The 26,388-nt window shown below is 35.0% G+C and overlaps 1 protein-coding gene and 1 pseudogene across 11 annotated transcripts in view; both read left to right on the forward strand.

Annotated features, from left to right (window-relative positions):
• MAGI2 (membrane associated guanylate kinase, WW and PDZ domain containing 2) overlaps positions 1-26,388 on the forward strand; it is a 1,324,507-nt gene that overhangs the window by 29,537 nt on the left and 1,268,582 nt on the right. The window lies entirely within an intron of this gene.
• LOC110262243 lies at positions 11,157-26,310 on the forward strand (annotated as a pseudogene).

Here is a 26,388-nt window from a genome sequence, read left to right on the forward strand (position 1 = left end):
CCAGCTGAGCTTCATTTTATTTTGTTATGTCAATGTGAAATATTTAGGACAGCTTGAGCTTATCCCTATTATTTTTTTATTTTCAAAGAAACAAATGTGTACTTCTGTCATTTTACATCTTTACTTCTGATCTATTATCTGTGTTTTTTGTTCTATTTGGTATGAGGATTAAGCCACAAAAATTGTTTGAAATTTGGGAGCGAAATAACATATAAACTATTTTGTAGCTAAATATATATCTGATATATATATAATTTCTTCAAAGCATATCTCATGATTTGAGTTTGGATTAGTACACCCAAACAAAACAAAAAAAATCCCTTCCATCACAAGCATGGAAGAAGTTATTTAGCAAAGGACAAAGAGAGACAATTTGGGTGACAGTTAAGTTAGACATGTAGAATGTAGATTTAATAATTCCCCTCTATGGAATGCCTAAAGGCTCATGTAGTATTTATTAGCATATCATAGCCGAATAATATTGTAGTTATGTTACTGTTTCAGAATTGCCCATAGTTATTTCCTTTAGCATGACTACTCCTGCCAACCTGCTTTCTCTATTTCAACATAATTTTTCAGATGCCGAATTTGAGCACAGCTGGCTTTTGTATTGCGAGGGAAGCAAGTAAGCCAGGCTTTAGAACAGTGAAACATTCCCATTTGCTTGAATCTCAGTTAAGGCTGTGTGAATTCAGTGAGGAAGAAATACAAGAATATGAAGACACTAGTATAGAAACCACAAGTTAAAAATTATCATATTGAAAATGTATTAATGATATACCTTCTTAATAGATGTGAAAATATGTATATTTTATCTTTTGATACCCAAGTGTATAGCCATTAAAATTGTCTCAGTGTTTCAGTCAAGGTTGTGAATATTTTCAAACATATGCCTTTCAGAATATTTGCTATAATGTTTTTATACCATATTCTTCAGATTAGGGCCCATTTTGCAAGTGGGGACAACTGTATTGCCCTAAAGAGAACCACTTATACAAGTAGACAGTGTGATAGGCAGAAAAGAAGCAAGATGACACAAAACATTTATCTAGGTTTTCAGATTAGACAGATCCTGACAACTGTTGTTATAATGGAATACTCCTGTCAGACATATCCCATTATTTTAATTCTTTAATCATTGTTAATGAAAATATTTTAAAAGCAAAGTCATGCTTATTCTACTGCTCTGATTCAACTCTTTAGAAGTCTTAAGTTTGGTATTTAATCTAGTAATTAGTTTTATCTGTCAAAAATTATTCTCACTGGTCCCCAACTTTACATAAATGAAAAGTAGATCTGCCTATTAATAAATATTTGCTACTTTTGGTCCATTGGAACAAAAAAGCAATAGCAGTAAATAGCAAAAACCATCAACAGATATTATTAGACCTCAAATCCTCAAAATAACAACAAAATATGTCATTTCAGAGTCCAGATAATTCATTTTTTTGATTCATCATATTGTAAATGCTTGACAGAATAGCGGTGGTGGGACGGGAGAATGAAAATGTATTACAAGTTCTGGGCTTAAAAATTATGGGAAGTATTGTTTTAGTCTAGTGTGTTTTGAAAGATTGAAACAGGTATTCATCAGAGTCAAGAACAGCCCAAATACAGTTATCTGTCTAGGTATCTAGGTATCTGTAATAAAGCTATGATAAATTCTTTCTTTAATTTGAATGTGATAACCCCCAAATTCCAGTGATATAAATTATCTGATTCTTTTAATTTTAACCTATAATAATTATTTAGTATTTAGTTGTTACTAATTATTTAGTATTTTGTGGTAAAAAAATATCAGCTCTGGTGACTGTATTGTCCAGCAGCTTTGGTAAATTAGTACTTTTCCTTCTTCTAAAGTGGAAAAAATTAAAAGAAAAGTCTTAAACTCAAATATATGAACGCAAGCTGGTTTAGAAGCCAGTTGAGTAGAGTTATCATTAATGAGTCCAGAATAAAGGTATGCCAGTTAGCTTTGCAGTGTAGATACACTCTTCCTGGAACCTTTTTCTGAGCAGATATATGCTGATGAATAGTGTGGGAGGTGAAATGCAAATCTATACCATCCCTTGAAAAGCAGTCCACCAGATCATGGTTCAGTGTTGCCATCATCACAGAATGGTATTACATTGTGGGTTGCTTATATATCTGTTGTGATGGCTAAAATTCATTTTTTAACAGGATATTTAAATATCTAAATTTATTTGGTATATTCTCTGAAATATGATTCTGCACATTCAGCTTTATTATACAAGACTTTGTCACTTAGGTTTATCAAAAAACTTTTACTTAATAAAAAGTAAACATCTGCCATATATGTAAAATGCATATGGTTTGATTAATAGAGCCTTACATATATCACTCAGTATCACAGCTTTGAAATTTATATCCACTATGAGTGACAAATTGATGTACTTACTATGACTTAAAGCAGTACCTTTCCCATTGTACATTAAGTGTGAGTCTGTGTATGTGTGCATTTATATGTCTTGTCTGTAACCCTCTCTCTAGGTAAGAACTCATTATTTTTATCAGAATGTCTCTTGCTGGCTTTCCTACCCCTGATTATTTCCCATTTTGCAGTATTCTAAAACTCATTGCATTCTTACAGACAGGATATGATTCACATCTTATTTACCTCACCTTTAAATTATTACAGTAGCTTCCAAATTGGTATCCTTTGCTTTTATGGCTGATTCACAGGTCACACTGTTGTCATATTCATCTTCCTAAAAGTGATGCTTTTATCAGAGCACTTCCCAACTCAAAATCTCCATCGCCTCTTATTATCTATTATAAAATATCCAAAATCTTTCATCAAATATTCAAGGCTTTTATAGTCTGTCTTCAAGATACTTTTCTAGCTGAGTTTTTAAGTACCCATCTGTATAAACTTACTAGAAAACATTTATTAGGAGAGTTTTCTTTTACCTACAATTGCATTTTCCTTTATCTTTTACAGCCGTTTCTTTCCACATGTATTTGCAAGTCTAGGTATACTCAGATCAGAAAATGGCTCTTCAATATCAGGTTCATGGTAGTGCTACAACCGTTTGTCACAAGGTAAACAACAGCGAATTTTACCATTTGAAACATCATGCCACAAAACAGATTCAGGTTCATGGTAGTGCTACAACCGTTTGTCACAAGGTAAACAACAGCGAATTTTACCATTTGAAACATCATGCCACAAAACAGATTCAGCATTTGTAAGGAATCTCCAAGCCTCTGTCTTAGACTCTTCAGCTCTCAGTTACATTCAGGGTGTTGGCTCCAATTCATACACAGCTTCTGACTTGTTTTCTGTGTGACTGGAATATAATTTTTTAATTTACACCTTCCCCACTACCCAACTTTGGTTTGGTATCTCAGCAAGCCTTTGTTTTTGAAATGTGTTTCTTCTAAATTATTTGGCTCAATTCATTTGGCTCTCAGGTAATTCACCTCTAGATTTTTGTAGATCTCCTGGATGATTCGTACCTATGGGATAAGAGAACCCTTACATAGCCCTCTAATATTTCAGTTTTCTTTAAATGATGATTTATCTGGCACCCTTTGCCTCTGGTGTGTTTCTAATCTGTGGTTCCAAAAGCTTCCAGACTTCTAATATTTCTGGCCCTCTCATGTATTAATGATTTCTGACTGTTGCATTTCCCTACTCGGCTTTGAGTGCTTAACATGCCAACCCCAGGGGATCCCAATCATTCAGGCCACCCTGCACTGCAGCCAGATCTGCCTATTAGCTGACCCAGAATAATAATTGTGTCCTCTTGCTTCCTTTACTCAGGCCACCTCTTCCTGCTTTAAATATCTTCTCCCTCTGTTTATTTTAGCTCCTGCTGTATCCTGATTTTTAGCTCATATCCGTGTTCTTTGTGAAATTTTGGTTACCCGCACAGTTTGTAGTGATCATCTGTAATATTTATTAATCCTTTTCACATACTGTTTCATAGGAAAATGTATTTTTTTTAATTTTTATCAAAGTATAGGTGATTTACAAATTTCCTTAAATTTCTGCTGTACAGCAAAGTGACCCAGCCATACATATATATATATTCTTTTTTTTACATACTGTCTTCCATCATGTTCTAATCCAAGAGACTTTACGCAGTTCCCTGTACTGCACAGGAGGACCCAGTTACTTATCCCTTTTAAATGTAATATTCCCAGAAATCCCATTCCTGGGCATGTATCCAAACCAAACTTTCATTCAGAAAGATACACATACCCCTATGTTCATCGCAGCATTATTCACAATAGCCAAGACATGGAAACAACCCAAATGTCCATCGACAGATGAATGGATTAAGATGATGTGGTACACGTATGCAGTGGAATACACTCAGACATAAAAAAGGACAAAATAATGTCATTTGCAGCAACAGGATGGAACTAGAGATTCTCGTACTAAGTGAAGTAAGTCATAAAGAGACAAATACCATATAATAATACTTGTATGTGGAATCTAAAATGCTGCACAGATGATCCTATCTACAAAGCAGAAACAGATCATGGACATGGAGAGCAGACTTCTGTTTGCCAGGGAGGAGGAGGGAAAGAAGGGAAACTGATTTTTATCAATGGACAAAAGGTTACAGTGGTTAGTACTTAGGTTTGGAGTCAGAAGAGACTATATGTAGGGAATTTCATATTCTGATTTCTCATTTGTAGAATGCTGATAATGGTAGTGAATGATAAAATATGAATAAAAATAAAATGGCAACAGTAATACTAAGGATTTCTTATAAAGACCAAATGGTACATGACACCCTGAGGAATATTTTTGTTTTTGTGTATCATTACATTTTGTTCTTTATTCATAATTTTATTGACTTTTATGTATAGTGTGTTTAGTTTTATAACATCTACAGCCACTTTTGAGGTCAGGATAGTAAACAAAATATCCATTTGTTTATATGGAAACTTCCTCCTAACCTGAAGCCATGGCATTGAGTTTTTACGGTGCACAGTTGATGTTATTATTTTAATGCAGTAAAAAGGAAAAATGCAACAGAAACTTTAAAGTGCATGTCATCTCAGGGTAGTGTCTGGCCTCCTCTGTTTTTCACAGTTTAAATAAAAATACCTGAACTTTGAAATTCTTAGCAAAATATTAGTAGATCATGAATTTAACCAGGGTGATGTAATCTTGGTAGCATATGTGCGAAATAAAGTATCTGCTCCATTGAAGACTTTATTTTTAGCCTGACTCATCTACGGTGTCTTGAGTTGTAAATGCTGATGCTGTAATTCATGCCTAGAGAAATCACGTGTTTAATTATGCTGTCTTAAATGCTTAGTGCCTTAGTGTTTGTTTTCTTCACTTTCACATTGATCATAGAAAAGATGAATAATATTGAAATGAAGAAAAGTGATTATGAAGCAAAATATATTTAAGAATCAGTATGTTTAAGAAGAGGAATAGAAATTCTATGGGGTTTTACAAAGCTAAGTATTTGTGGTTAGTGGGGACATCACTAAGAATGCACCACACTAGCAATTCCCTTGTGGTGCAGCAGGTTAAGGATCTGGTGTGGTCACAGCAGTAACTCAGGGGGTTTGGTTTGCTGCTATGGTGGGGTTTTGATCCCTGGCCTGGGAATTTTCGTATATAGTGGCTGCAGCATTCAGTATTGCAGCATTTTAATTCTCTGTGAAAGGGTAGAGGGAGAGGTGTGTATTTGTCTGTAAATGTGTGCAATCCTTTCCTCTTTTATATTATTTCAAAATGTAGTCATTTAAGGGTCAATTGATGCATATTTTGCTCTGCTTTCCAGGACAATAAGATCAGAACATGCTTTCCACAAAGTTGCTCAGAGAAAGATCCAGGCTATCTAAAATTAGGTCCTGAGCAAAGAAATCACAGCTGCCTTATATTTAGTTCTACTGGGACAACCTGCTGTGCATTGATGTAACCACAGTATGCCCTCCTGGGCTAATATGGCCAGTAGTTAACTCTCTGCAGTAGATCTTTAGGTACATGAAAGTGGACATCTTCAAGGGGGAATTTTTTTTTTTAATCTGCTATGCTACCAAAGAGTGCTATAATTAATTTGAATCTTTTCTCAAATTTATTTTTCATGTAATCAATTTTCTAGCATAATAAACAAGCAGGCTTTTTAAAATTTTGCATTTGCTGCTTTGATAATATTAAGTATATATTTATAAAACTAGAGAAACTTTTATTTAACAAGGTATACCATGCCTAATGTGACTAGGGAAATGAGTTGGCATTTAGTCTATAATTCAAATACATTTATTAATTGTCTTGTTAATGGTTTACTCGTTATATATTGTATGGATCCTCAAAGACAGCTTCAGCTGGAAGAGCAAAGTAATTTGTGGACATGACAGAAAGTTGTTTGTTGTCATTTGAGTAATACAGCCATGTGATAATTCAGACGATTCAAAGCTAAAGCTACAGTTTCACATTTTGTCCTTACTTAGACAATTCCTGGGAGATAAAGGAAAAGCTTATATTCTCTCTTGTTTTCCTTTTCTCTTCTTACATTTTCTTTTTCCAATACCCTTTTATTTTCTAATGGATCTTTTTCTTCTGTTCTTAAAGTAGTCTTGGTTAAAAAATTGTTTTAATACTCATCATGTCAGAAACTGAATATTCTAGGAAGATAATGGAGGATTCCTTCTCCATGGAGGATTACCTAACAAAAATACAAAGGAAAGAAAAAGAGTTGTTTGATAAAGGAAATATAAAGATTCACATTCATTTTAATATTTTAAAAATTAGCCTAAAAAGCCACTGATGTTCCATGATGATGAAGAATCAATAATAAATAAAATGAACTAGGAATATAGTAGCCCATTTGCCTAATAGTGAGTCTCTGAGGGAAGCTGGATTATTTATCTGGCAAGGAATTGGGTTGGAGTGACATTGTTAATAATTTTTCCTTGATTTCATGCCAAAGTTAATGCAAAATAAAATGAGCTGAGCTGATGAATTATTTTTATGACTATATGTTAACATTATTTCATAGGTATTAGAACTTTGCCTTTTCTTATTTGTTGTTGGTGCTGATGAATCTAGGGGAGAGTGTCTAGTTAAAAATGTATCTTTTAATATTTATGACTTGCATGATCACAGATTTTATTTAGAAACAAAGTCATAAAATTGAAAGGGGCTCCATAAGTCATCATTCTAATCTATCCTACTTCCCTGTAGAAGGACCAGCCCCAGCACATCGAAAATGATTACTGAAGTTCTTCATTCCAAGATGGCACTGATCACAGTTTTCATGTTGAACAGTTTGATTTGTTACAGTCTTTCAACATAGTGAGCTGAAATTTATCTCCCTTTCTAAACTGATTGTGGTTCTGATGATAACCTGAATTTATCCAAACTCGGAATATTAGGAGTAGGGAGTAAATTTAGAGCAAGTATATATGAATGATCAGAGATACTCACATTAGCCAGCCCTACGGGTTACCAGCATTGTTCTTTTGTCTCCAGTTTTAGAGAATTGTGATATAAAATCATGACTGTTCCTCTAAAGATGGCTTGTAACACTCAGGACATGTTTTGATCATCTGTAATGCCCATTAATTTATTTATTATTTAACATACATAAATGTTAAAGCTTAATAAACTCTGTGCCATTTCAGATATTGTATTTCATTTCTTTTCAGTTGTACTAATAATTTGTGTATTAGTAAAAAAGAAAAACTGTGCTGCCAATTAAAATATGACTTATTTTTTATAACTTAGAATTTTTATTTTTTACCTACTGAAAGAAAGTTTTTTGGATCTATGTAGGCAATTATTTATGATGATTAATACACATGAAAAAAATGAATGAAGTGACCCCAAATTTCCTTATATTGAGATTCTAACTTTCCTAATTACTTTACTGCTTAGAGTTATTGGTATCTTTTTTTTTTTTTGGTAGTTGTTGTTTTTCATCAAAAACATGTCATTGAAGCTTCTATTTGAGAGAGAGAGAGAGCACGCACACATGCACATTCCATTGTTTCCAGAACTTTCTACCAAACTACTGGATTCTATTTTGCAAGGTTTTTGTTTTGTTTTGTTTCTAATTTGCAAGGGTGTTTTTTGTTTGTTTACATGGCCTTTTTTTTTTTTTTTTGTGCATGTGTAGGCACATTAGACTGTCACAGCTGCAGCCTGGATGATACTAATTTAAGCAGGATTTACTCCAGGATCAGAAGCATTAAAACGTGAAAGCTGTGCATATTATATTGACAACAAATTTTCTGGAGTGGCTCACAGAACTCAGGGAACCATTTGCCTGCTAGTAACTGGTTTATTATTAAAAGATGTAATTCAGGAATACCCAGATGAAAGAGTGAATTGAGCAAGAGATGGGGAAAGGGTGCTGAGCACCCATATCCTCTCCAAGTGAATCACTGTCCTTGTGTTTTCACATTCACCAATCCAGAAGCTCTCTGAGCCTTGTGCTTTTGGATTTTCATGGAGGCCTCATTAAATAGGCATGATTGCCTAAGTCAATGGCCATTAGTGATTGATCCAACCTTCAGGCCTCCTTCCCTCCCCAAAGGTCGGGGGGTGGGGTGGGATGAGGTGTGACTCAAAGTTCCAAGACTAATCATTTGATTGATTACTCTGGCACCCAGCCCCCATTTTTAGGTGCTTTCCAAAAGTTACCTCATTAATGTAACAAAAGATATCTCTCATCGCTCGGGAAATTCCAAGGGTTTTAGAAGCTCTGTTGCAGAAACAAGACTAAGAACAAATAAAGTTTCTTATTACAAATCACAATATCACAATAGGCATCTTATCATTTCACCATATATATTTCAGTATACTTAATTTACATGGAAGGACATTTTAAACAACCATCTTGTCATTAACACACCTAACAAAATTACAAATAATTCCTTAATATCAAATACCCCAGCACATATTCAGATTACCCTGATTGTCTCCAAAGATGTTTTTTTTAAATTGATTTCTTTCTTTTTTCCTTTCTTCCTCCCTTCCTTCCTGGCCCTCCTTCTTTCTTTCCTCTTTCTGTCTCTCCTTCCCTCCTTCCCACTTTTTCTTTATTCTTTCCTTTCTTCCTTCGTTTCTCATGAATCAGTCCCAAACAAGGGTGAAAATTGCATTTGGACATAGTGTCCCCAGAGTTTCCTACTTTGCATCATTTTTTGAGTAAAATGGTATTCCTAGTTGTTTTTTTGTTTTGTTTTGTTTTGTTTTTTAAAGAGGGAATGAAGATAAAAGTGGGCTTTGAGTCGAGAAACCTGGCTTTTGCTAATAGATGGAGAACCAGTTATTGAATGGTATACCAGTGGTATACAAACTTGATGCTTTCTCACTGTTATCCTGTGAAACAAATTCTATGAGTTCTTCCTAGCTCCTAGCTTTCCTCTTAGTTTTCTAGTCACTGTTAGGTATTAAAAATAGACTTTTTCTTGCTATTTAGTAGTCTAATGCAGTCTATTATACAACCTTATTTTCTTACTCACTTTTAAGGTTTTTTTTCCACCTTTAACATCCCCCCACTAGTTCAATCCTAATATATAGGGAGTGAGATCAGTAGATTACCTTTCTCTTTTTTTGCACAGCCTTTCTTCTCACCAATTAGCTTCTTCTGGGTCTTTCAGTTTCAGACAGAATGGTCAAGGAGGAAATAATAAAATAGAATAGTTTTAGGTATCTAGTCCTATTTAATCTGATGTCAGACTTGCTCTGTGTTTCAGATGCCTAAATTTGTTTTTCTCATAAAGCACTTCTGTGGGTTTTTTTGTTTTTTTGTTTTTTTTTTGTTTTTTTCTGATATTTTCCACCGCTGGAGAATTCTAACATAGATCTCTGACTGGCAATTTACAGTTTTCTCTCAGACCCTCTCTTCCTAGAAGCACCATCTGTTGGGTATCTTTTATCTTATAGGAAACCTTCTAGGGAAGAGTGTCTTTCAACTCTCAAGACAACCTCTTTTCTAAATCCCCTGGGCCAAAGGAAAAACACTGAATCCTTGCTGGGTTCAATGGCCTTTCCCAATATAGCTTGATTTCAAAACTTTTCTTCCCCAGTCAGCTTCACACAAAGGATTTCTTAGAAATATAGTCTCCCTTGACTCCAGTAAACACACACTTGACCTGAATAGAGAAGGAAAGTCTTGACTTAGGGAGAGGTGAGAGAATGATCCAGTACTTTAGAAACTGTCTGTAAATTGATATTATCTACCAATTTTTCACATGTTCTCATGAATACATAGTCTTTTTAAAAGCAGTCTGGAGGTGAATAATGAGCAAAAGTGAATTCATATTTTCTAAATCTCTCCTGAGTACGCTTGTTATCTATTGTTCTCTGCCTCTGAAGCCTGTGAGAAGGAAAATCACAATATCCTTGGAATCTAGGCTCCACTGTTTAACTTCATTGGATATATTTTCTCAAATATGGAATCCATTCAGAACTAGGCTGAGTGCCAGGCCTGTATTCAGTGAATGGATAGTTTACCTAGAAGAGATACACCTAAAAGTAATTACCCTGCTAAAAATTACAGAGGTAAGCAGGATAGTTTACCTTTGAAAAGAGGGGAAGGAGAGAAGAAACAGTTGTTCCAATCAAGATGGGGACAACTTTCAGTTCTGTATCCCTCACAACTCTTGTCCAGGTGGCAACTATTCAATAAATATATTTATATATAAATATATACTTGAAGATGAAAGATCTGGATTATTTTTAAAACAAGTGCATCCATTTGCAAAATGGCTAGCTAGTATCAGAAATATATCCTCTGATTACATACGAATCAAAATAAGAGGCAAACACAGAAATTATAAATGGCAAATTCTGTCCTTGACCAAGTTGTCTGCCCATCTGAGCTAAGTAATTGGAACTCCCCAGTTCTTTGTTCTGTGCCATGTGTTGGTAGATTCTGCCAAAGAAACAAGAGAAAAGTACTTGTGAAAAGAAAAGAGATCTGAGAAGAAAGAACAACCTGAGAGAGGAATGTCAAGGGCTACAAAAGCCAGCTTGCTAGCTTGTATCTCTGTCATGATGCATGGTTAAAATGTGGGTGTTGGAGTTCCCGTTGTGGCTTAGTGAAAACGAAGCTGTCGAGAACCATGAGGTTGTGGGTTTGACCCCTGGCCTCACCCAGTGGGTCAAGGATCTGGCATTGCCATGAGCTGTGGTGTAGGTTGTAGACGCGCCTTGGATCCTGTGTTGTTGCAGACTGGCCTCTGTAGCTCCTATTTGACCTCTGGTCTGGGAACCTCCCTATGCTGTGGATGCGACCCTAAAAAGCAAATAAATAAATAAATGAATGTGTGTGTTTACTGACAACCCACAGTGTGTCCATTATTTACTATTGAGAAGATACAATGACCTTTTAGATGAGGTTATTGTTTTCTTGAACTTTCTGTAATAAATCATCAAAGGCAGCATATCAAGAGTTTTTACCAGCTCTTTGAGAATGCTAGCCATTCTCTCCCCTGATATCCTGGGAAATTTTGCATATTCTGTAATAATATATCCTCATATTGGATTTCTCTCAATGATTTGTGAGATTCCCTTGATTATAGGCCATATCTTTTATAGTCTTTGCCACCAATAGCAAAGTCATCATAGATAAATTGGATTAATGAATAAATAAATGGGTAAATGATTTGTATAGACATGGAACCTGAGTGCTTCAGTTGTTCAACAGACTGTATATTGAGGGGAAAACTGTTTCAACTTGGAAAATATTGTTGGCTGAAAACAGTGAGGGGAGGAGTAAGAAATTTATCTGAGGACATGAAAGGAGTTAAGAAAGAAAGCAGAAACAGAATAATCTTATGTAACGGTACTACAATGAGGAAGGACGAAGGAAGAAAGAACTGACACACAGAACTTGGTCTTAAGCCAGTCCGCATTAGGGCTCAGGCAGTGTGGTTGGCTTTCTCATTATGTACACTTCTGAGGTGTAATTAAAGGAGTGGCTGGTCCCCAGCATTCAGTGCAGTTGTTAAGGGAGTTGTTTGTGCCACCAGCATAACTTGGGCCAGTATAGTTGCTTTGTTTACTGTGGTGGTTTTGGTGGAAAAATAGAAGGGCTCTGATGAATCAACAAAGGCCTCTAATTCACAGTACTTCTTAGCTTGGCTGCTAAAAGTCCTACTACTTAGGATATATTTTCTATCACACTTGCTAGTAAACATATAGAAAAATTCCCCCCTTTGATAGGCAGACAAAATGAAAAAGAAGACTTGCTTGGGAACTAGAATTGATGTGGGGCTATACATTAGTGGCCTGGAAGGAACAAAGCTGCATATAGATAGCATCGTATCTGGTTGCAAAATTGCTTTTAAATATATACTCAATGATCTTTATCCACAGTAATTCTTTGAGAGTTCGGATTGCTCAGTAGTGAAATTGCCTTGTCTTCCAAGCTCTGTCATGACCACTGGCAATAAGCAGGCTATTCTTAGCTTTCAAATGGTGACTTTAGAGAGAGATCCAAAAATTTCACACTGTGTTCTGAAATTCTTTCATTAGAGATTGTCATTCTTTTGAAGTTTTGAGGATATTTCCTTCAAGAGGCAGCTAATGAAATGTAAACATGTCTAAAATGACAATGACATAAGCTTTTATTTTGATTGTCTTTTTAGGGCTATAAGCCCAAAAGGTAAGCCTGGATGGGTATTTTATTGCTCACAGAATAGTAGCTTTTCACAATCTGAAAGGGCTATATAGATGATTGAACCCTCTGCCTTCAGTATACAGATGGGGGAAATAGGACCCTTAGTGAAAAATTGCTATGTGAAAAGTTAAACAATGACTTGGTTACAGAACCCAAAGCTAGTGCCACATCTCCTAACACCCACCACCAGTCTTTCCTCTGTGTCACAGCTTGGATCAATCTTCTGCCAAGGGGAGGAAGAAAGATCCTAGGGAAAGGAAGGGAGATTTGAGGAGAAAGAACAGCATGAAAAGGGAAGGTCAAGGACAAAAAAACCAACTTGTACCAGTGCTGTGATGCCTGAGCCAGCCTCACATGGGAGCTTAGCCATGCAACATGGAGAGGTACTGGCAAACCAAAACATAGCCCTCAATTTCAGCAGCAGCAGGACAATATCCAGGTTCTAGATCTAATGATAGCATTTTTAATTCTGTTGTAGAAAAATAATATTTATATATATATATGTATATATATATACTGTATATTTTTCTCGGTGAATAAATGTTAGTTTAGCATCAAGCAAAAAAAAAAGTAAAATTACAAAACCTCTTTTTTTTTTTTTTTTTCAAGAGTAGCACTTTTCTGATAAGGACTACCTGTATAAAATAGAAGCTTCCAGGGAATAAGGGCCCCACTGGCAGGCAATAAAGGCACACTGCTGCCTCGATTCCAAACATCCCTCCAAGCATTGCCAATATTGGATTTCTGGTATCACCGCCAACACAGTATAATTATCATGAATATTGTTGTTACCAGTGAGCTGATAATATCAAGCAAAGGTCAAAGTAAACCTTTCATTTATCAAGTCTAAATATGTATAAAATTATGGAAGAGAAAATAACTTCAAATTCAGTAATAGCAATGTATGGTTCAGGGGCTTGTGTGATAAACACATTTATATATGTTGAATATTAAATATTTTAAATATATAGTTTATATCTTTATAGATTATATTTATATGTGTATTTTAGCAAAAGTTCACTTCCTTTATTCTTTGGGCACATTCTCTTATACTCTTACATTCTCTTTTTTTCATTTCGTCTTACAACTTAATTACCCCTGAGCTCTCAAACATGGCCTTGGATTCAAAGATACTTTGGGTTCATATTTTAAACATTATAACTCCTACAATTTAGCATTATCAGATTTTCAGTTTTTAAAATATATAAATACATTTTAATTTAAACGACCACCAAATTTGATTAAATTTGTCAGTTGAAAACACTGGCAAAACTATGAAAAACTTTTTAAATACTAACTGCACACGGTAAACATTACGTCAAACTAGGAATATTAGTTAATAGTAGTAGTAGTGATGGTGGTGGTGACTTGATGCTGTACTTTTATTTTGATAATGGTATAAGAGCACCTCCCATACATTTAAAATTTTTTTTATTCTTCTTTCAAAATTGTGATTCTGCTCATCAAATATTCTCTTCTGTTCATCGAATAACAAAAATAAAATTACGTTTTAAAAATCTAGCTATGTCTAACTTGTATCAAACATTTAAACTGATTTAACTTTTAGGAACCATTAATTTGAAATGTTGTCCTTTGTTTCTGTGAGAAAAAAAAATGCTAAGTACTAATGATTAAATTGGCCAAGGCGGTTCTTTCCTTTGGCTGCTGTGATCTGCAGCCATGGATATGCCCAGTGTTCAGAGGAGACTTGCCTCCAGTGTCCTCCACTGTCACAAAAAGAAAGTCTGGTTGGACCCCAAGGACACGAATGAAATCACCAATGCCAACTCCAGTCAGCAGACACGGAAGCTGATCAAAGAAGGGCTGATCAGCCTGAAGCCTGTGACTGTCCATTCCCAGGCTTGATGCCAGAAAAACACCTTGGCTCACCGGAATGGCAGGCATATGGGCATAGGTAAGCAGAAGGGTACTGCCAATGCTCGAATGCCTTGAGAAAGTAACTTGGAAGAGGAGGATGAGAATTCTGCGCCGGCTGCTCAGAGGATACCGTGAATCTAAGAAGATTGACCACCACATGCATCACAGCCTGTACCTGAAAGTGAAGGGTAACGTGTTAAAAAATAAGCAGATTCTCATGGAACACATCCACAAGCTGAAGGTAGACAAGGCTCACAAGAAGCTTCTGGCGGACCAGGCTGAGGCCCACAAGTCTAAGACAAAGGAAGCACGCAAGCGCGGTGAAGAGCAGCTCCAGGCCAAGAAGGAGGAAATCATCAAGACTCTGTCCAAGAGGAAGAGACCAAGATATAAAGTTCTCCGCCTCTTCTCTATGCATAGTGGCCTTGGCAATTACATAGATTGAATAAAAGTGAGCCTTGGGTTTTCAAATAAATAAATAAGCCAGGACATATAGGGAAATGCTAAGGCCTGTGAGCTTCATACCTCTTTGTACTCTCAGTTGTAAAGACTGCAATAATTTGATGCTCTGGCTATTCCATGCTGTGTTAGACGTAATGGGAAAGAGGGGTTGTGACATATCACCCCTTTTTCTACTTGCCTTAGGATGTTACTTATTGTGGGAGAGCTTCTCTTACACATCTGGTAAGTTCATACTGAAATAATGTACTTAATGTCCCTGATTTCATGTATGTATAGCAACCTTTAGTTTAATAGGTCTCAAAAAATAGAGTGTTTGTGGTGGCAATCACTTTGTAATAATAAAATAAAGTTTAAATCTACAAAAGATATTTTGCTTACTCACATTCCCTGAGAATATTTTTTAATCTTTGGCACCTCTGTTAGGTTTCCAGTTGCAGTGGTGTAAAGGAATACTTGTCTTACTTCTAGTTCTGAGTATATCTGATGAATGCCATTTTTTCCTGCAGGTAGCTGTACAGAAACATTGTGTAAATCCATTGGAGTTTGTGTCTGCACCCTGTTCAGTCTGCATTTCTGTAGAGGGATTTTTAGGATTTCTATCTGAAATAAGTTTCATTTATGTGGTGAAAGCTGTTTAGAATGACATGCATTTTCTGTGCATGTTAAACTTTGATTACTGTATTTATTAATTGTTCCATTTCTTTCTGGATAATGCTCAAGGCATTGAGTTGAATTCGTCTTAGAATTCACTATTTTTTTCATAACTTTTTTAACCAGCTAGTATTAAGTCCTTAGATTAATAACCTACAGATATGAAATTTAGAATTTCAAGGAAATACTGATTCCTTAGGTTTTGTTTCTACCCTAAATGACACACCATCCTGAGTTGGCCTTAAGTTCCCATTTCACTTTTTTCTGGTTCCTCTTTGCCTCTCTGGATTAGCTATTAGGTAGCTAAATTTTCTAACTCACCTCATTTTTTTAATATTTACATATCTCCTCCACGTCTCATTATTTTTTTGTATATACACATTTCTGTTTAGTCACTTATTTTTTCCCCACACTCATGGAAAAAACAAAGTGTCATCTTTTTCTTACCTCTTTTTTTTCTCTTTTGTCCTTGTAGCATCTCTACCCTATAGTACTATTATTTGAGCCAGGTAAACTTCCAAAAGACATACTCTAGACATTTTTTCCTAACTTTGATCGCAGTGATTTCTATCTATTTTGTTTTCCATATGTTAGAAAACTATGTTACTTATTTAAAATATATTTTGTTAGGCAGTTTGTAAAATAGAATCAATTATTCTTTTCTCATTTATACTAACCACAATAATAGTTTTATTTTACATTGGAGATATACTGTGAAGAGAATAGAGCACATGAATAGCTTCTGTTATTCTAATTCTAACAGTTTACAAATCATTTAGTAGTAGTGAACTGTAGTTATAATAAAATCCAGGTTAATAAGCTAGGCTATTTCTATTTATAGTTTTTGAAATGGGGCATAATATTAGCTCTCTCACAAAAGCCATGCCAAAGTGACTATGTGGAAAAGTTTAAATGCTTAAGTGTATAAATATTATTTAAATGCAGTTATAAAAATACATTTTTATCTACCTTCTACTCTTAGGGTGGCACCTATGAACTTAAAGGTTTAATAATATAAAAACAAATAGAAAAACACAGACTTCTAGGAGCATTCCATGTAACATATGATGGAAACCCAAAGTTACAGACATTTGTGTCTAATTGCTCTAAAAAATAACTCAGAATATATTGTTCTTGTAAAAAGTGTGTTTGAATCTTTGGACTATTTTATCTTAGGACACATTTATGGTCATATTTGTAGTTTTTTGTCTGATTTGCTTTTACTATCAAAATTTAGTTTGGTTGGAGAAAGGCTTGGCCCTTACAACTTACCATAGTTTTCATAAAGCATAAACTTATAGCAGTGTTCATCAAACCAGCCTCTTATTCAAATAAAAAACTGAGCTCAGAGGTAGAAATGACTTGCCTACTTCACATAGCTTCTAGAATTAGTGCACAAGTTACAAGTTCATATGATCCTCGTTAACTTATAGTTCAGAGGAAACTATTGCATTTTCATCCAAACTCTCCTTGGAAATCAAAGATTGGTTCTAGAAATGGCAATGTTCATATTAAGACATGAGGATTGGTTAAGGCTAGGAGCCAAGGTTGCAGGGTATATAAGAGTTATTTGGCTGTGCGCTGGAAGAATGACTATGTGGAGGGTTTCTCTAGGGTGGCAGTTCATACACTGATTCCACTCCCAGGTTTATCTTTACTAGCCAGTCATCAGTTCTGATGGACACGGGTATGAATATTGGATCATATAAAATTCATCATTGTTGTTCCAAAGCAATTTCATTTTGCACTGATGACATTTTACAGATCACAAAATAATTTACTCTTGTCTTGTGAAATATATGTATGTATACTTCTTTTGTCTTTTTCTTTAATAATCCATTTTTCTAAACCAAGAAGCAAAACCATCTCAAAATCATTGGTACTCCTGTACCTTGGGGGATGGGTATTTGGATACTATAAGACCATAGGTGTTTTAGAGATCTGGTATTACCATTTGTTTCCTATTTTTCTTTTTTCTGTCTCATGAGTCCCCACATCAGTATTACCTTTTGCTGCTAGCAAACTGCAATAATAAGTGATTGAAAATTTGATTTCCTTTTCAATTCTCTTTTGGGGCATTTTTTGGTAATAGCCTATGTGATGTTCATTTCTCTTTTCCTCACAGTCCTTCATTTGGAGTTTTACATATAGTAGGCAGTTAATAAATATTTGCTAAATGAGGACAGATGAGGAAAGGGCAAATGTAAGAGGTCCTGATATAATGCAAAAACAGAAAATTCAGATGCTGGAAGATCTAGAGTTGATTTTATTGCCTTTTTAAAGAAACTTATCACTATGAATCTGCTTATTGACATAAACTTTCCAAGTCTCCATATTCAGCCTCCCAACCTTCAAAGAAATCGTCTCCTAAATATAGCTCAGTTTGCATTCTCTATTCCTCCACTGATGGACAACTACTGCCCAGAAAGCACAAATCTCATTTCTAGTAGTCTAGTTGTTAAATTGTAGTTAAGAAAGAACTCTATGCCTATAACTTGCTACCCTCTAGCTAAATTGCATGTTTTGATCAAAATGATTATAAAACTAAACCTTTAAGTAGCCAAAGTCTTTTGAAATGTTTTTCAAATACCTTATCATTCTGCTTATAATATCTTATTATACTCTAACATGCTATTATTTATACTCTCCTATTTGTGTCTTGCCTTTATTTAAATCTATTAAGTGATGACTTATAAATTCCAGTTGTAAAAGAAATGCCATTATCAGTACAGTAAACTTCTTTTAACTATATTCTTTGATAGAATGTACACAGGAAATTTCAAGGTTCCTAAATCATTAGAAACTTTATTTATTCTGATGATTCCATATAGCCAGATGCACAGGACTGGGGAAAACATATCTCAACTTCAAATAATACTATTTGGTAGCTTAAGTTTTTCTTATTTTGTTGTAAACTCTAAAGGACTCTGTTTCTTTGCATTGAGATTATGAGGTCATTCTTGCTTGGAGTACAGTCCCCTAGAGGGTAAGGTGATGTGTCTCTTATCAGCACAAAGGATATTTTAGGCTCTCAAAAATATTAGATCAGCTAGTCATCAAGGATATTTTCTCTGACCCAGTTTACTTAAGTGATTTATATGGAACTTTAAAAGTTTAGTGTCTAAAATTACTCCTGATATTGAATCTGTTCTTTAATTTGCTTTAGGTCCCATGGAACTCATTTAAGTTCAGAGCTTCCATTGACTTAAAGGCCTAGGTACAATCATGATCTCTATACAAATATAACAAGGAACATACTAGAGCTCTTGGGGCATGGAAGGAAATGTGCAGTAACCACAGACAAACTAGCAGAGTTAGGGTAATACTTGAACTTTTGTTTCTAAAGGTGAAGCATCTAGTAATAAGTGTTAATAAGGATTACTGTCTTTTCTGAATTTGCAAATGGTGGAATTTGGCCAATGCTGTCTGAACACTCTGTTCTTTCTTTCCTATTCACCTAAAATCCTGAGAGAAAGATTAAAATTTGACCTGCCAAGAGGAAGAACAAGGTTCTCTGATATACTTTATGAATGTTAACATTTTGAGCAGGTAAACTCCACTGGCCTTCTTCAAGCTAACTCCTAACATTTCCATGGCCTGAGGCAAAAGTATAAATGGTGGGCTACATAATACAACTCTAAATATTTAAACTTATAAATCAAGCTAACAACCTTTTAAATTACATGTCCTCTCTCTCCTCATTAACAAATACAACTTTGCAATGATTAGGAAGGATAGGTTCAAATTTAGAATTTTCTGTCACCTTATAATTTCATGCAATAATCAAATTCCCCACTACTGGCTCACACCTGCCCCTTTTCTCTTTTTATACTGCTCCTACTCAGCTCTATACAGGAACTCATGTACTCACACACAAACCTCAGCCTGCATGGCCAGTCTTCAGCTGTGCTTCTAACCTCTGACAATCACCTCTTTGGTCTCTCATGGACCTACAGCTATGTACATGGGTAATGAGATTTCCCTTAGGATCAGGATGGACCTAAGGAAGATTCCTAGAAGTAATGTCAGGGCCATTTAGACAGGGAATTTAGGAGTTTCTGGCACACAGAATATGATCGATATAGAGGAATATGAGCTTTAGTTTTGCCAGACCCTGGGGCCTCAAGAGGGTTGTGATCCGAGGAAGACCACTGTCTATGAGTTAGGACAGGGGATACTCTTGCCTGTGTCTAAGAGTGATATGGCTTTAAAAAACTGTCCCCCAGAAATTGTTCCTGGGAAATACACAAATGTGTGTGATAAAGACAGTTAGCCTTATGATTTCTGTTAAGAAGGATATTCATGTAACTCAGAAAGAAGCATCAGAGACAGAAATGAATGCAAAATCCTATGGACAAGAGATGAGCCTATTTGGTCTTATCCTTCTTTATCATTTACCTTGATCAAAGATTTCTGGTTATGAATAGAGATATTAATAAGACTGTATAAGAACTTACCTATCACTGGTAGATGAATTGAGAATGAAACTCATAGTTGTTGTGTCCTTGTCAAAAAATCATTTTTCAGGTTGTTGGGGTCATAGAACTAGGCTATCAGATGGCCTGAAAATCAGGTGGCTGTAATTTGTTCTTCAGGAAAACATTAACATTGTTATCCCTGTATATGGGAGAGTTGAGGAGAGCTTTATTCAATTCCCCTGTTGGCCTTGAAGATGCCTTTGGCTGCATGTCACCAAATCCCAGCATGTGCCATAGTGCTAGAGGTTTCCACATTTAATACTGAAGTTTTTCTCTGTAGAAATTCATCTCATATCCTGATCTGTGTCAATGCAGTTGCTCATGTTTTGTATAACTATCCCTACCAGATTTCACATTGACTTAGATTTATATTGTACTCACTTTATATTTGAAAATATCTTTCTTCAGAGTTTTAATAGTCATTTTCAAATTGGCTAGATTGAATTTAAGATGACTTCTATGTGTGCTTGGGATGTAGAACATTAGCTTAGATTTTGAAATTTGTATTTTTGGCAAGCATAGAGCAGGATGTGGCCTAGTTTCAAATGTTTATTTGAAACAAAAATTTAACTGGAATTGAGTACTGTGCTTTCTGGAACAGGTTCATAAAATTTTTGACTCTGGTTATTTTTGAGCCTAAAATATGTATTCCTATACTTCATCCAGACATTAGTTTTTAATAATTTTAAAGAAATTACTGTTGAGCTTTAAAAAAAAAGAGAAAGCAAAGAAAGGCTTTCTTCAAGGTGTTTACCTTGTGACTCTATTTTCTATGTTCTGGATGAATATTTAGAACATATTCCATTTTACATACTCTTAATAAACTTTGCATAAAGAGAATTCTCCAGGAAAAATATAAGTAATGAATGTAGGAAAAAAAAACTTTCAGGGCTATTTTTTGGAATGTAGTCTTTAGGAGAGAAACGTTATTTAATATTTCCCCTAATTTTTATTATGCATTGATTCAGATCACAACAAAAAGAATAGCATACTTTTTGAGTGCATACTGCATGCACACAGGTGTGTGTGGTTGTGTGTTAGGCACTGTTCTAAGCACTTTATGTGCATTATAACATTTCACCTTCACAGCAATCACAATGAAATCAGGGCCATTTTAATCCCTACTTAACCAATGAGGAATGTGAAGCACTGAGCCTCAGTGATTTGCCTGCAATCACACACTAGTATGTGGTGAAACTGAAGTTTGAACTAGTCACTCTGATTTTCTTCATATTGCCCTAGGAAACTTATGGAATTTATAAAGAATGGTAACTCAATAGATGCTGAAAACTTTTTAAAATGCAGAAATAGTGGAAAGAATAGTGGTAGTTCATTTTTTAAATGAAATTTTAGGTTTATGAAGGAACACCAGACTTAGAGAAGGGAGACTAGGTTCCAGTCCTAGTTTAGCCACTGACTGGCTATGTGGCATTGAAAAAGCCATCACATCCTTTCTGAACTTCAATTTCCTGATTTGTAAAATATAGAGATTAATAGTGTTTCACTGTGTTGGCATGAGGATTAAATTAGGTATTGTATAACCTGTCGTCTTCATAATAATTTTAAAAACAGGCAGACATAAAAATTTCCTGCCCTCCTTCCTCCTCTGTCTCTGAGCCTCAAATTTCAATGAAAAGTAGGAGAGCCAGATGGTATCACAGTTTTCTATTGTCTCTGTAGCCCTGTGGTTGCCATAAAAATTCCAGCTTCTTCTGAAAGTTCATTATTTCATGCAACTAATTTAATCATCAATTATTTCATTAAAACATAATCTCGGATTTTGAAGACTTTTTTAATAGAACTCTAGAGCTTAGAAATAATTTAAAAGGCTATCTACATAATTTAAAATTCTATGACAGCTAGAAGTGTATCAGGATTTTATAGAATCCTTTGTCAGAGAATTTTAACATAACAAGTTCTAATGTTGACGATATTTGCAACCACAGATGTTCTTTTATCCTTTATTTAAACATTCCTTGCAAAATTTAAGTCCATTTTTTACTTGAGAGGTATTCATTGAAGCTGGGGCAAACCTTAATTGAATTCAGCTAAGTTTCTTTTCACCATTTTCATCTTGTATTAAAAAAAGCAACTCTCAACTCTCGGAGTTCTTGTCGTGGTGCAGTGGTTAACAACTAGGAACCATGAGGTTGAGGGTTCAATCCCTGGCTTTGCTCAGTGGGTTAAGGATCTGGCGTTGCTGTGAGCTGTGGTGTAGGTTGCAGACGCTGCCCGTGTTTCTGTGGCTCTGGTGTAGGCTGGTGGCTACAGCTCCGATTAGACTCCTAGCTTGGGAACCTCCATGTGCCGTGGGAGCTACTCAAGAAAAGGCAAAAAGAAAAAAAAAAAAAAAAAAAAGGAAGAGCAACTCTTTATCCTTTTTATAATTTTTTTTAACTTTCAGAGACTTTCTGTGTCATCGTATGTGGAGGCCCAAACTGATCAGTAAATGTATAGGGTTAAATGTATCTTTTCTGTTTCTACATACATCTCATTAAAAAAAGTCTCATCACGTTTCTAGTAGAATACCAATATACTAATGATTTATATATTTAGTCATCACTCTTATCATTCTGGAGTTCTTTGTCATCATTTTTGCTCTGTATCTAAGTTTGAACTTTTATCCCAAAAGCTAATCTGGCATCTAAACAACTCCAAAAGATTGTGGACATGTTCCTTTTCCTTAACTTAAAGGTCAGCTAATCACAAACAGGTAATATGGCATAGTTATAAGTTTTTAGAAAATGGCAGAATAAGCCCACATTTTTTGTTCGTCAAGTAAGAAGAGTGATGTTGCCTGAAAAGTGATGTTGCTAGGATGAGCATATTCTTCAGATTATTCATTCAATACGTCCTGATGTGACACCATGTGCTATTAAAAGAATAAGCATAAGAACTGTTTTGTGTATGTATTAATCATGCTCTATACTTAAATGGAAAAGGTTTTGGGTGACATGTGAACTATACACAAATTAATAGTGTTTATTGGAGTGTTTTTCATTATAAACATCATTTATATTTAATGGGGGATAGCATAGTTTTTGCCTGCTCTTCAAGAATGAATATAAGTCTTTGAAAATTTCTATTTAAGAATAATAAAAATATACTTTAATGATACTCAGCATTTCAACGTAGGATAATAAGACTTAAATAAATATGTGAAATGCATTAAATATACCCATAACCAGTCCTGTGTATCTCAAGCACCACAACCAAAATCTGGGGTGTCAAATGACTAGGCTTCATATAACACTAAATGTAACCACCATTATGAGTGTGGTCATTTCTAAAGAACTGCTTAGCCTTTGGAAAGCTTTGCTTGTAGAATATGCATATGTATACTGTAGTTAGAAGAAAAACAGTATGTTCTGTACCATGAGGTTGTATCATTCAGGAAAATTGTTTTTGTCAGAGAGGTATAATTACCTGAGTACAAAGAAAAAATATATTTAAAAACACTAGGGAATATGGTATATAAGGAAATATATAGTTACTGAAAATCAACAAGGAATACCATTTCAACCATTTCAGTTTGTATTCAGGAATTCTGTAGCGAAGCCACAGGGCAGTGATTTTATTATGCTGCGGTGCCATACATTTATCCCTTGGAGTATATGTTAACTATGACCTGTAAATTACTTGCCTTTGCAGATAGCTTTTGTAACTCTAAAGAAGAAATGCAAAGTCAGCACTATGGTCTTTTTTTTTAAAGGAATGATTTCACCTCAAAATGGAGTTGATTTTATTTTTCTGAAGTATTTATTTTTACATTTACACATATATTTTAATATGCATATATATCTTATTTTTATATCTATACACACAGTAGTGTTAAAACATGATTTCACTAATTCAGTAATACTACACAGTTTGATAACATTGTTGTTCTGTATTTCTGCAGTATATATCATTTTTGTGAGAGTCCTTTTTCCCATTTCCCATAGGCATATCTGTTTATTGAAGAGAAGAATAGCAGAAAAAGCAGAGAGAGGGAAGAGAAAAATGGCCTTATATTGAGATAGAACAGTACAGTTCATGAATACAAATTAATAATCTCTAGTCTCTCTCTCTCTGACATCCTTTACTAAACTCCTATGTATTTTTTCCTGCTTTTCTTATTGGATCCAGTAAAATTAGACCACAATATTCTTCTAACGTTTTTGAATATATAAGTAGACTAATGCTAAATGGGCACTCTACTATCTTTTCTAGAAGATTAATGGATAGAGATATAGCAGATGTTTGGCCTCTTAGGTGTTAGATAGTTGGAAAAGACCTTGATTTAATAATTTTTACCTAGGTCATTCATGTAAGTGCTTAGAATTTGTTGCAGACCTCACTTTAAGACTCTATTTGATGCATCCATGTTGAAAATGTAATTTATTAGAATACACAGGAAGCATAGCCTCAGTGGTTAAGTATTAGGATCCTTCAAAGAATTAAGGGTTCTTAAGCTGGAACATAATCTACTATTAACTAAGAGACACATGGAGAGACTCTATGAAAATATGCAAATAGGCTTTCTTCTCAAAGCATTCCCCAATTGCCTCTTTTGTGGATCTAGCATGTGTGTTTCTGGTAGTGTAATAACTATTCCTACTCTTTCCCCCCCCCCTCCTTTGGCTGCACCCATAGCATATGAAAGATCCTGGGCCAGGAATCGAAGCTGAGCTGCAGCTGCAACCTACATCACAGCCTGGCAATTTAACCCATTGGGCTGGGCCCGGGATCCTATCATGCTGCAGAAGCAACTCAAGCTGCTGCACAGATAATACTGGGTCCTTAACCTGATGCACCTCAGTGGGAGCTACTCTTTACCCAGCCATAAAGCTCCTCTCTACAACCCTGAGAGTCATGCTCTTGAACCTACCATTTGCTAAGAAACAAGACCTCCAGACCTTGGGTTTCCTGCATGAGTTGAAGTAATACAATCAGATCAATGGAAGAAAACCCGAGATTCAATGATTTTGGACAAATATTTGAAAAACAGGGATTATTTTACTGAGTTCTATTATGAGAGAAAGAATATTTTGAACCTAGGATATCTGGGATAATTTAGGGTTCTTAGATAAATTTGATCTGAATGGAAAAAATAAAAATCATTAAAAAATTGTTCTTAAGGCAATAACAAATTATATTTTAAAAGTTTTATTTTTTTGCATCTGTACTTTGCTATAGATCAATTCATTTTTTTACCTGTAATTTTCTTGATAATACTAGGACCTTTGATTGAGGAAAAAAATAATATAACCTCAGTCCTTTAGATTAACAGTTTAAATGAGCTAGTAGAAAAGCTACATTTAAATTTCACAACCATTTGAGGTCAGATGGTAAACATGAGTTTTCCATTGATGAGATTTCACTGGCATGGAAGTAATTGGTTTAGGTTTAGGGAACACAACTTCTTGTCCAAATGAATTAATTATTGATGAAGAACAGTGCTACAGGATACTTATCTGAAGCTTATGTTGTTCAGTTATACTTGGCTGCTTTTTATCAGGAAATCACAGGCTAGAGTGACATTGACAGATTTGAGGATTTGTCTTAGGACATGCCTCTCACAGACATCAGGAGCCCACTGAATATGAGAAGATTACAGACTTCTTTGCAGCTGGTAAAATGTGAGAGGAAAATCTGGGTCTTGAGACAGAAATTGAAGGGAAAAAAAAGAAGGAAAATGAGATGTAGACCAAATAAGAACTAGATCATGCTCTATATGAAGCTTCTAAGAAAGAAGACATTGGTGTGAGACTAAACACTCACTTGTGTAGTCTGCTTGGAGCCATTTCTGTCTAACTTAACGAAATAGTAAATTGAAATCTGTAGCTCTATTTCCAATGATAGATTGTTTTTTAGATTAAACATGTTTATTTAAAGTTCTAGTGTCAGAATTCTAATTAGATATTGTTGAAGGAAGATATTTGAATTTAGATGGAGAACTTATTTCACTGCCATGTCTGATTAGTTGTGCTGTGCTGGTCACCACATCACTATCAAAAAAAAAGATTAAGCTTAGAAAATATATGTGACTGGGGGCTCACACAGAATAGTCAAGTGACTCTTTCTCACACAAAATATTTGTATTGATGAGGTAAAAGGAAAAAAAACAAAATTAAAAATCACATGGGCAAAAAAGTGTGACATTAATTATTTTCTCTTGTGATATAGCACATTCTATGAATAAAAATAGAAAAAGAGGAGTTCCTGTAGTGGCTCAGTGGTTAACGAATCTGGCTGTGAACCATGAGGTTGCAGGTTCAGTCCCTGATCTTGCTCAGCAGATTGGGAAT

This window comes from Sus scrofa, chromosome 9 (genome assembly GCF_000003025.6).
Source record: "Sus scrofa isolate TJ Tabasco breed Duroc chromosome 9, Sscrofa11.1, whole genome shotgun sequence".
NCBI classification, from domain to species: Eukaryota; Metazoa; Chordata; class Mammalia; order Artiodactyla; family Suidae; genus Sus; species Sus scrofa.